Genomic DNA, 12020 nt, shown 5'->3' with positions numbered 1-12020 from the left:
ACATATACATTAATAATCAATATGCTGCATTAAATATATCACAAATGTATTTTATGTATTTCTAAAATTACATAATTTGAAGATTTTAAGGAAATAAAATATATAGGGAATTATATTTATAATATAAACTATCATAATTATAAAATATACAGTATGAAATACATCAACATTATTTGTAGTTAATCTGACAAATATGAAGTAGGATACTTTAAATATTAGTTTTAGTATATGTGATAGACCAAATTATTAACATGAACATAACATGCTAAAAGAATACAACAGGAAATATAATTAGTTATACTTGCTGAGTGTACTACAATACATAATATAAGGGGTTTGTGTTTTTCTCATAAAACATTACAGGTTATAGTTTATGTATCGATATATCCACTGCTGGATGAAGGCCTCCGATGCTTCTATTTGCTTTGATCTACAGCTTCTCTTTTCCATGTCATATCTTCGGTTTTGATTTTTCATCTCTCGGGATCCTTTCAACAGTTTCCTTTGTCCACCACTGATCTGTTTTTCTTGTGTCTGCCCCATTGCATTTTATAACTTTTAGTCTTTATATATAATGAAATACATTTTCCCCTTCAGAGCTTCTAAGTACAGTAGAAATCAACTCCCAGAAGACTTGCTAAAAGTTTGCATAAAAAAAAGGTAATCTCTATTTTAAATTTTAAACCTATATAGGTATAATGTTTTATTTTTATTTTAGAATATTTTGGGGAAGGTTCATCAAGTGTTAATATAGAGAAGCATTTGGAGAATACAGTTTTACATGTTGCTTTACGGACAAGACTCCACCATTAGGTTTTCGTAGATCTAACAAATTACATTCTAAATGGTAATTTTGGTCATGCAACAGTGCTATACAGTTTACGAGTGAATAGATACATTATTATGCTATGCAGTAAATATATATTGAACCAAAGTTTTATACCTCTGATATAGTACTGAAAAATCACACACACACACATATATATATATATATATATATATATATATATATATATATATATATATATTTAAGACCAATTAATCAAAAAATAAGACGACTTAAATAACAAATGCATACAGAAAATCCATAATATGCACTTGATTGTACAACACATGCTAATTTGTTTTTTTTTTCCAGATATCTTTTCCAACATGAAACTTTTGGTGTTTGCTTTACTTGTTTGTGTTGCAGTGTGCAGTGTTCCTGTAAGTATATATTTCTGGCTAGTCTGATTAGGCTTGGAAAGAATGTGTTAAAAATGGAGGGATGTATGTGATCTACTGAAAAGTAAAAGATCAGTTTGGAATATGTCTGAATTTGTTAGTAGATTCTGCATAATTGAAATTGCATTTTATAAATTAAAATTTGAATTATGTGGCTGTAACAATACATGTTACACCTTTCTGTGCATTTTCCATATATTATAATAATGGAAACTAACCCTGTGTTGAGCAAAAAGTAAACCTCATTGTTTTTACAGGCATTTGCAAACAGGCCACCAGAACGACATGGTCCCAGAAGAGAACCATTCCCTAACCATCCTAAATTCCCTTCCCATCCTAAACCCCCCTGCAAGGGAAAATCTACAACTCCTCCAACCACAAGTGGACCTGCAACCAGCACTTCAACAATCACTACTGAGGCCAGTTCCACAACACCTTCAGTTACTAATGCCACTACACCTGCACCTGCCAACACTACAGTCAGCAGAGGGGATATCACAGCAGGGAATTGAGGGAAATGAAATTAATAATGCTCTTTCCGACCTGCAAAAACTGGCTGCCTAAAGCCGATTCTGCCTTCCTTTTCTTTCTAATGAATTTTCAGAATAACACAGGACAGAAATATATATTCATAATGGGGAAAAAATTAATAGTTTACACCAGTGAGGGACAAAAATGCAGTTTTTATGCCTAGTGCTAGCATTTATATGACCAAAAATGGATTTCTCATTGTCATAATGATGCCTGACTTTAAATTCATATTATCATTTTTTGTTCAAGGTTAGTTGTAGCTCATATCTCAGCCATTTCCTTTGATGTGTTTACTTCTATTTTTTTTGTCCACACTGACTTATATTTCATCAGGGTATTCTTATCACATAGGAATTCTTACAAAATTCCTATAGCACTTTTCAGTGGATGTACAGAGTGAGCCATTCAATGTTTTTCTAAAACCAACTTGTGTATGTCAGCAATGCATTGCCTTGGTCTCTTTCTTAATTAAACAAATCAATACTTGCTATGTGATGAGCATGTATGTGACCATAATTACTTTTGGGCAGCTGTAACTTTCAGAACTCATAATTAATAAGAAAGGCCATTGGCATTGGCAGGTGTCCCTCATTTTGAGTCCTTCTGATGTAACGCGTTATTTGCAATATTTACTAATGATTAATTATTAACCTTTCATGCTATATGTACTCATCTAATAAACATCTTTCAGCATTAGCAATGGACTAGACTCATTATATCCTGAACTAGCTTGGCTTTCTGGAGAAAATGCGTGTGGTTCCTATGTATTTTCAGATCAAGGTATTATATAGTTTTATTATTATTGTTATTTCTTGGCAGACGCCCTTATCCAGGATGACTTACAACATAAGTGCAATACAAAGTGTAAAAAATACAGTTAAGTACAATGCATCAAACATTACAAAATCAATTTACATTAAACATAGCAATTCGAAATATAATACATTTTACAACTTCCAATTTACACAGGTAAGTACAGTAAGTGAGGTCATACATCCTGGAAAGTAAAGCTAAGTGCTGTCAAGATGTAGGGTCACAGTCAAGGGCTATGGGAAAGGGAGCAAGGAGGAAAACAATCAAAAACGCAAGATGCATAATAAAACTCTGTGAAGTGCTATCTAACGGGGATTGAAAGGACTAATATTACCAGTACTGTCTGAAAAGATGTGTCTTGAGTAATCGCCGGAAAGAGGTCAAGGACTCAGGAGGACTTAGGTGCCAGGGATGAGAAGGAGTGGCTGTGCAGGAAGGGGAGTGGAGAGGAGGCAGAGTTAGTCTTCTGGCACCAGAAGAGCGCAGTGGTCTGGAGGGGATATATGGAGAGACGAGGGTCTGAAGGTAGTTTGGTGCAGTGTGGTCAGTATCTTGAATTGAATGCGTGCCGGTATCGGGAGCCAGTGGAGGGAGCGGAGCAGTGGAGTAGTGTGTGCGAATCGGGGCAGAGAGAATACCAGACGAGCCGCAGAGTTCTGGATGAGCTGGAGCAGCGGGTAGTAGTTGCAGGCAGTCCGGCCAGGAGGGAGTTGCAGTAGTCCAGGCAGGAGAGGACCAGTGACTGGATGAGCTGCTGAGTCGAGTAGTTGGTGAGGAAGGGACGGATCCGGCGTATGTTGCTCAGGAAGAATCTACAGGTGTGTGTCAGCATGGTGATGGGCTAAGTGTCGGAGAGCGCAGGATCGAGGGTGACTCCTAGATTTTTAGCAGAAGAAGAAGGAGAGAGTGTGGTGGATTCCAAGGGGATTGAGATGGAGAGGTCAGCAGAAGGTGAGGAAGAGTGGGGGGAAAAAAGGAGATCCGATTTGGAGAGGTTGAGCTTGAGGTGGTGCGAGTGCATCCAGGTGGAGATAGCAGACAAGCAGGAAGAGATACGAGAGGGGATGAGAGGGTCAGAAGAGGGAAAAGACAGGAACATCTGGGCATCATCATAGAAGTGGTATGAGAAACCATGGGATGCAATGAGGGGGCGCAGGAAGCAAGTGTGGAGAGAGAACAGGAGCGGGCCCAGGACGGAGTCTTGGAGTACGCTATACAACGCTATAGGACCTCTCACTCACCTAACCCCTACTTATCTTATTCTGCACTTTTAGCACAGTAAGACTAATGAAAGTTCCAGACTAGACCTAATTATTTTTCTTCTGATTTCTGATCTCTAATGACCAAAATCACACCGACCTCTGATCAAGTCCACTCTACCTCAGAGATCATGGCACCCTTTTCTGTCCCACAATGCGATTGGACACAAACGGTGAAGGGACCATTACAAACCCATGTCTGGTCTTCTACAGGGTCAGAACCTTCCCCCTGATAAAACATACCGTACAAAAGGCAAGTGCAAACAGGAAACAAAGATTAGGAGCAATGGGCTGTAATGTTTTAATTGGACCTGCTGCAGCGCAGATTGACTTATTACTATTATTAGTATTGTTATTATTATTATTATTCATTTGGCAGATGTCTTTATCCAAGTCAGCTTACAAGGCTTACATGAGTACAATGAGATCAATAAACATTTGCAACACTAGAGTGCACAACACAAGTGCTTATGTAAGGATACAATGAGTAATGTTGGATGACAAAAAATAAAGTGCCAATCAAAAACTCAGAACTGTATGACAACAGTGCATGCACAAGATTGATTGCATAGGCATGCAGGGAAACAGCCATCTGTATAGGCTGTGGAGGAGGCAGTGCATGTACACAGGTAGTCAGAGACATAGGAGGTCTGGAGAGTCTAAAATTACAATCTCCACAGTATTCTTATTCATCCAGAGTGGTTCCCCAAATGCAATAATCAAAGGCCCCAATGGGTTTTAAGCAACAAAAGCCGGCAGAACCCTGTATATGAAGTGCGGTTTGTTGCAAAAGTGTGTGAAGCATCCAATGCTCTCCCACAATTGACCAGTCACAATGTAAGGCTGGGGAAATATGATAAGGAAAACCTTTGTGAGTGATATAACTACAGCTATGATGCTATTTTAGTGACTAAAATTCCTCGTATCAGAATCGCGTTACTGCATCTACCACTCACAACCTATATGAAGTTGAATGTCAGTGAGCAGGCAATATTGTAAAATAGCCCCATCTGGTGTTTTGTATCTTAAATTATAACACCTGAAAATCACAAGGTATGTTATTCAGAAACTCACTGACTGTTCTTCATAAAGGGAGACAAAGCAGATAGCAGATATTGCCACTACATTTATGTTTGTTTTCTGGGATTCATCCAAGAGCTCCAAACAAATTGATACTATAGAAATCAAATTGTTTCCTGAGTTTCCACAGTTCAAGACTGGGACTGAATGGGATTAGTTGAATGGGCTAAAACCTCCTTTTTTAAAGTATGACAGTAAGTGCAAATATTATCTTTAACTGCACTGAATGTTGGGACAGAGAGTAAGCCCATACATTAAGAATGTCCGCTTGCAAACTAATTAAAAAAATCTGTGATGCATAAATTACATTTATATGTCTGATGCAATAATGTAGATTCAATGGCGATGAGTAATGTGCAAATGAGTCAGACTTCATAAAGAGTAAAGCAGAAGAGATACTTCATTGTCAAAGTTTGAATCAGAATGAAGCTTAGATAAAAACTATTTACTTTGCTTGAATTCTAACATATTCTTTGGAGCATATTGATCATAACAAGGTAATTGACTTTTTTGTTTTATTTTTGTATGTAGTTACTCATAGAATGAAACAGGTATGCAGGCTTTGGATTCTTTCCAAGCTTTTTTGTTTGTTAGTCTTTGTTTCAGTTTAAATACTAACAATTATGCTTATATAAAATGTATTTATTTATATCCCTACAATTTCAGATAACAAATATACAGTTTAATAGATTTTCCCCCTCTCACTTCAACACTTCTCAAAGCAGATCTCACAATATGCATACTTTTAATATAAAATGTACATATACAAAGCACAAAAAATAATAAGCAGTGCAAACTAGTGCAAATATATGATGCAGGGCCATGAATTATCAAATTAAGGGAAGGGGAATATAAGCACTGACCATAAATTAAATGATGTCTGACTTAATAACGATATACAAGACCATTAAATATCTTTAACTATTAGCCTCTCTTGATTTGCAGACATTGCCATTACGTGTGTTTAATCCATTATATAAATTCATACATCCCCGCAGAAAATAATTTATATCTGAATTCTGTTAAATGTACATTGTTATATTTCAAATAAACTATTTATTGTTGTTATTGATGACGAAGGTATAAACAATTCCTGCTACCAGTGCAGAAAGTGAGTACATACCAAAGCAGAAGAAGTGATCTGGACTGTTTTCTACAACGGACACAGCAAAAACTCACCATCCATTTGAACTGTCAACAATCACTAGCACAGAAATATAATATAGATGTTAGTTTGCAACCCCAGTGCTACTTATGAAGATGTTTGAAGACCCTTGAGGTCTTGCTAAAGTTTTTAAATATAATAAAATGTAGGTCAGCTTAGCATATGAATACAAAGTATATATCCTGCTATGTATACATAATCATCTCCCTCTCTCTCTCTTTCTCTGCTTAAGTGTCTCTCTCACACTGTTTCTTTGTTCCAGTATCGGTTGTGGGGCAACTCTGGCACATCGTTTACATCTCTTCCTCAGGAATGTTCTCTCAGATAAGACAACCATGACCTCGAACCATTGCCTGGCAGCCTCGTCTCCAGGTGAACAGTTGATGTGTGCCCCCCACTGATTGGACACTATGCACCTCTCAAATAACACTGTGATTGTATATTTATGTTAGCTTGGGCAGCCACACCCTATGTGTATCCAAAATAAAGACTTCCTTTTGTACCTGAACTCCTGATCTGCCATCTCATCCCTAAAAGGGTTCTTCAAGTTTCAAAAGATTAATTGTTGTTTTTGATACGGTCCAAATAAGTCCAAACATATATATATATATATATATACACTCACCTAAAGGATTATTAGGAACACCATACTAATACTGTGTTTGACCCCCTTTCGCCTTCAGAACTGCCTTAATTCTACGTGGCATTGATTCAACAAGGTGCTGAAAGCATTCTTTAGAAATGTTGGCCCATATTGATAGGAGAGCATCTTGCAGTTGATGGAGATTTGTGGGATGCACATCCAGGGCACGAAGCTCCCGTTCCACCACATCCCAAAGATGCTCTATTGGGTTGAGATCTGGTGACTGCGGGGGCCAGTTTAGTACAGTGAATTCATTGTCATGTTCAAGAAACCAATTTGAAATGATTCGACCTTTGTGACATGGTGCATTATCCTGCTGGAAGTAGCCATCAGAGGATGGGTACATGGTGGTCATAAAGGGATGGACATGGTCAGAAACAATGCTCAGGTAGGCCGTGGCATTTAAACGATGCCCAATTGGCACTAAGGGGCCTAAAGTGTGCCAAGAAAACATCCCCCACACCATTACACCACCACCACCAGCCTGCACAGTGGTAACAAGGCATGATGGATCCATGTTCTCATTCTGTTTACGCCAAATTCTGACTCTACCATCTGAATGTCTCAACAGAAATCGAGACTCATCAGACCAGGCAACATTTTTCCAGTCTTCAACTGTCCAATTATGGTGAGCTTGTGCAAATTGTAGCCTCTTTTTCCTATTTGTAGTGGAGATGAGTGGTACCCGGTGGGGTCTTCTGCTGTTGTAGCCCATCCGCCTCAAGGTTGTACGTGTTGTGGCTTCACAAATGCTTTGGTGCATACCTCGGTTGTAACGAGTGGTTATTTCAGTCAAAGTTGCTCTTCTATCAGCTTGAATCAGTCGGCCCATTCTCCTCTGACCTCTAGCATCAACAAGGCATTTTCACCCACAGGACTGCCGCATACTGGATGTTTTTCCCTTTTCACACCATTCTTTGTAAACCCTAGAAATGGTTGTGTGTGAAAATCCCAGTAACTGAGCAGATTGTGAAATACTCAGACCGGCCCGTCTGGCACCAACAACCATGCCACGCTCAAAATTGCTTAAATCACCTTTCTTTCCCATTCAGACATTCAGTTTGGAGTTCAGGAGATTGTCTTGACCAGGACCACACCCCTAAATGCATTGAAGCAACTGCCATGTGATTGGTTGGTTAGATAATTGCATTAATGAGAAATTGAACAGGTGTTCCTAATAATCCTTTAGGTGAGTGTATATATATATATATTTTTTTTGCTAAAACACAGAAGTCCTTTAAAGTATGATGTCTAATCATAAATTACATAGTTTCAGTATGTTTTAACAGTATGAAGAGTCACAGAAATCCAGAGAGAGGATGCACCTCCAATCCAAAGGGTTTTATTACAGTTACAAACTACAGGCACTTTTATGCAGACCAGACAGGAGAGAAAGATAACAGGCTCACAAGTCTGTCCTGTGATGAGTGGAAGCTCAGTTTCTGTCTGACAGCTGCTCAGGAAGACCCATATATGACTAAACCGGGGAAAATGAAGGCATACATAATGTTTAATAGGGGGGGTTGTACGACGTATCAAGCTCAAATTGCTGGTTCTTATCAAACCCTATTCTTCTATTTTGTAAGTCGCCCTGGACAAGGGTGTCTGCTAATAAATAAATAGATAAATAAATAAATAATAGGTATCAGGGTTGAACTATGGCACAGCACCATAGCACAGTAAGACCGTGAGACAGTGACCTTGTTTACACAGACATACAGGGAAAGAAATGCAATTCTTCCAGTACTTCATATGTACTTATTGTACTTCAGATTAGTACTTATTTCTAATAAAACTATACATATATAGGTTTTTTGAGGAACATGTATTGCACAATGATCTGAAAATAATAATAATTAGCATACATTTATTTTGCAGTTACATATATACATTTTATTATTAGACTGTATGCATTTGCTGATGTTTTATAATAAGAATAATGTAGTAATAATAGTAATAGCAGTGTATTAAGTAGTCTCTTTAATACATAATCAAGGAATATTTATTTTATTTTATTCATCCTTAGTATGATTGGTTACAATGTACAGTGCCTATAGAAAGTCCACACCCCCTTGACCTTTTTTCACATTTTGTTGTGTCAGTGAGAGTTCCATGCATTTAAATTAGGATTATTTCCACATACCATACTTCACATTGTTAAGGGGACATTTTATATATAGACTTTCTAAAGGCACTGTAACCAGGAACTCATCTTGAATCTCACAAAAGTGTTTACTGAAGTAAGACTGTTTTAATGCATTATTGATTCTCTTGCAATCATTTGCTTGCCTCTTACTGTAAAAACTAGGGTGATTTTCTTCTTCTTTATGAGATAGCCTGTGGAGTACTACAGTCAGTGTGGGACTTTCCCAGCCATGTTTATTAAAATGCTTAAAATGGCTGGTCTGCCTTTTCATGCCTTTTCTGAACATAGACTATTATAACTTTCCCTTCATTATAAAGCTGAAGTTTATTTATTAAGAGCTCTTGAAGGCTCTTCTTGGAATTTCTTTACAGTTTTGAAAATTTTCATCATTCTCCACATCAACCAGTAGATGTCACCAGAGAGCTAAAAGTGAACCTCACAGACAGTGAAATTGGGAGTACAACGTTAATATTCATTATCTCGTTTTATTAAACAAATCAATTGAAGTGAAGTACATTTAAATCACTGGGTAGTGGTTCATTCTGAATGTAATATGGAACTGTTCAATAGACATTTGATTAATCAATAAACTGAGAACCAACATGGACAGCATAGTAAATATATTGTAACAAAGAATAAACAAACTCAGAGGTTCAACTACATGGAGCAATTATACAAATTGTAATGTTTGTAATTATTTAGATTTCAGTAGGAAAATCAAAATAGCGCTATGCTGCCATTTACAGTGAGGGAAGAAATTATTTGATCCCCTGCTGATTTTGTACATTTGCCCACTGACAAAGAAATGATCAGTCTATAATTTTAATGGTAGGTGTATTTTAACAGTGAGAGACAGAATAACAACAAACAAATCCAGAAAAACTCATTTCAAAAAAGTTATACATTGATTTGCATGTTAATGAGGGAAATAAGAATTTGATCCCTTCGACTTAGTACTTGGTGGCAAAACCCTGGTTGGCAATCACAGAGGTCAGATGTTTCTTGTAGTTGGCCACCAGGTTTGCACACATCTCAGGAGGGATTTGGTCCCACTCCTCTTTGCAGATCCTCTCCAAGTCATTAAGGTTTCGAAGCTGACGTTTGGCAACTCGAACCTTCAGCTCCCTCCAAAGATTTTCTATGGGATTAAGGTCTGGAGACTGGCTAGGCCACTCCAGGACCTTAATGTGCTTCTTCTTGAGCCACTCCTTTGTTGCCTTGGCTGTGTGTTTTGGGTCATTGTCATGCTGGAATACCCATCCACGACCCATTTTCAATGCCCTGGCTGAGGGAAGGAGGTTCTCACCCAAGATTTGACGGTACATGGCCCCGTCCATCGTCCCTTTGATGCGGTGCAGTTGTCCTGTCCCCTTAGCAGAAAACCCCCCCCAAAGCATAATGTTTCCACCTCCATGTTTGACGGTGGGGATGGTGTTCTTGGGATCATTCCTCCTCCTCCAAACACGGCGAGTTGAGTTGATGCCAAAGAGCTCGATTTTGGTCTCATCTGACCACAACACTTTCACCTAGTTCTCCTCTGAATCATTCAGATGTTGGCAATCTTCAGACGGGCCTGTACATGTGCTTTCTTGAACAGGGGGACCTTGCGGGCGCTGCAGGATTTCAGTGCTTCACGGCATAGTGTGTTACCAATTGTTTTCTTGGTGACTATGGTCCCAGCTGCCTTGAGATCATTAACAAGATCCTCCCGTGTAGTTCTGGGCTGATTATTCCTCACCGTTCTCATGATCATTGAAACTCCACGAGGTGAGATCTTGCATGGAGCCCCAGACCGAGGGAGACTGACAGTTATTTTGTGTTTCTTCCATTTGCGAATAATCGCACCAACTGTTGTCACCTTCTCACCAAGCTGCTTGGCGATGGTCTTGTAGCCCATTCCAGCCTTGTGTAGGTCTACAATCTTGTCCCTGACATCCTTGGACAGCTCTTTGGTCTTGGCCATGGTGGAGAGTTTGGAATCTGATTGATTGATTGCTTCTGTGGACAGGTGTCTTTTATACAGGTAACGAGCTGAGATTAGGAGCACTCCCTTTAAGAGAGAGCTCCTAATCTCAGCTCGTTACCCGTTTAAAAGACACCTGGGAGCCAGAAATCTTGCTGATTGATAGGGGAAATACTTATTTCCCTCATTAACATGCAAATCAATTTATAAATTTTTTGAAATGTGTTTTTCTGGATTTTTTTGTTGTTATTCTGTCTCTCACTCTTAAAATACACCTACCATTAAAATTATACACTGATCATTTCTTTGTCAGTGGGCAAACGTACAAAATCAGCAGGGGATCAAATACTTTTTTCCCCTCACTGTATATGTTCTAATATATTAGTTTGTGGATTCAATAAATATATAGTAAACACTTATGTATGACACTTAAAATAAAGTGTTTCCAATTATTCTCATAATTACATGCTTCAATAGTGTTCGGTTTCACAAATAACTCCTACACAACCAAGGAAATGCCATTGCATGGAAAGGCTGCTTTTCTCTTCAATGACAAGATGAAACACCTAGTTCAGATAAATATTGTCCAGTTGTCACAGACTCATTGCATAGAATTAATTCAAAATATATATTTGATTGATGTTTAATCTGTGATCTTAAGCAGTGTACAGAAATTATGAGAGAAAACAGGAATAATGAGGAATGGAAAGTTTGCAATATAAATGACAAATCTGTGGCTCAGCTTTGCTATTCAGGTTAACATAACATACACCAAAATATAATACTGACAATTCACATATATTTTGAAATACTGTTCCAGGGCTATTTTATTTCCTACTGTCAATGGCTCCATGGATGTCATCAGGAGAACCACAACACTTTTTTCCAATCATATGACAATAAATACAAATCTTTGACTGTGGCATGTAATGTGTGTAAATCTGTTTAAAGTACTTGATCCTAGGAGGTATGGTTCATTAGACAATTTTGCAAATTGCATGCATCTTATAAAGAAATAAAAAGACTAAATTAGAGGTGGTGTACATAACCAAAGTAGCTTGTGTAAATTATATTTTTATTCTCACATTATAATTAAGAGTATTGCTTGTTTAACATCATACGTCTCTTCAAAGATGATCCACCTCCACTGACTTGGCCACTACTGGCACTGGCACTGGCACAAAAGCTGCTTTAAC

At 38.0% G+C, this 12020-nt stretch overlaps 1 long non-coding RNA gene across 1 annotated transcript; it reads left to right on the top strand.

Annotated features, from left to right (window-relative positions):
- The first annotated feature begins 600 nt into the window (after window positions 1-600).
- LOC136755248 (uncharacterized) lies at window positions 601-2451 on the top strand. Its single transcript, XR_010817647.1, has 3 exons — window positions 601-660; window positions 1139-1206; window positions 1482-2451. It is a non-coding gene; the product is annotated as an uncharacterized LOC136755248 (long non-coding RNA).
- Window positions 2452-12020: the final 9569 nt, after the last annotated feature.

This window comes from Amia ocellicauda, chromosome 8 (assembly GCF_036373705.1).
Source record: "Amia ocellicauda isolate fAmiCal2 chromosome 8, fAmiCal2.hap1, whole genome shotgun sequence".
NCBI classification, from domain to species: Eukaryota; Metazoa; Chordata; class Actinopteri; order Amiiformes; family Amiidae; genus Amia; species Amia ocellicauda.
The sequence above is the reverse complement of the archived record's forward strand: the minus strand, read 5'-3'. Positions and strand labels throughout refer to the sequence as shown.